The sequence below is a fragment of the Octopus bimaculoides genome, chromosome 6 (genome assembly GCF_001194135.2).
Source record: "Octopus bimaculoides isolate UCB-OBI-ISO-001 chromosome 6, ASM119413v2, whole genome shotgun sequence".
NCBI lineage: Eukaryota > Metazoa > Mollusca > Cephalopoda > Octopoda > Octopodidae > Octopus > Octopus bimaculoides.
In genome coordinates, this window is record NC_068986.1 from 109,283,128 (window position 1) to 109,284,262 (window position 1,135).

A 1,135-nucleotide genomic window follows, 5' to 3' on the forward strand; every position below is an offset into this window, starting at 1 on the left:
TGATCTGGGAATGTCGAAATACGCGTATAAATCATTGTCTTCACGGTGGTGGTGGCGGTGGTGGTGGCGGTATTGGTGGTGGTGGTGGTGGTGCCAGGTTCTTCAATATCTCGTCGAACCTTCCTGGACTTCAGTGTTCTGTTAGTTTTCTTCCTCCACATTTCCCCTCCGCCACGACTTTTGCCAGAGTCCTTCCTTTTCTTCTCGTTGTATGACGAAATGTGAGAGAAAGAGAATTTGGAGCAGGGAAGTGACTTGTCCGTGACTCTGTCTCTTTTTCATTTACTTGGTTTGTGTTGTTTGTATTTTTGTGTTGAGTTTGTACACATTTGTTTTGCGGGTGGACCTTCGTTCGACGTCTCTCAAATCGGCGCTGACATTTGTGTGGCTGATTATTTCTAATTATATTGCTGCGCTCGGGATCTCAGTGTTGCAAAAATATATGACACTGCCCAGTCCGGTCAGACGTGAACTGAGGCAAAGCACGACGGTCAGATGATGTACACATTCGCCACCTCTACCCTCTTCAAGGATAACTTCCTTACTGCACATTTTCGAATGAGACTGGTCTCCAGCTCATTACCTCGTCTAGGTTGTTCTCCGCCTGGACATCATCGGGACCAAATCAGACCCAGAGCAATTTCACCAGTCCATCCGTCCAACGTCCACGACATCTAGATTGTCAATTTTTTTTATCTGACTTTCAATTTTTCAGATCTCTCCTTTCGAAAAACACAATCATTCACTTCATTACATACGTAGACACTCTAACCAACCGCAAAATATTCTAAACAATCTTGTTAAAAATATTTCCTTTCAAAACGTCTCTCATTCTCTTTCTCTCCACTTTCCTCTCTCTCTCTCTCTGCCTCCCTCTCTCTCTCTCTCTGCCTCTCTCTCTCTTTCTCTCTGTCTCTCTCTCTCTCTCTCTCTGTCTCTCTCTCTGTCTCTCTCTCTCTCTCTCTCTCTCTCTCTCTCTCTCTCTCTCTCCTCCCAACGAAGGATGTTTCTCAGTACTAGAATGATATACTTTATAACATAGCGGACTTACATGTGCATATGTATGTATGCATGTATATATGTATGTAGGTATGTATGTATGTATGTATGTATGTAAGAGTGTCTGTGTGTATAT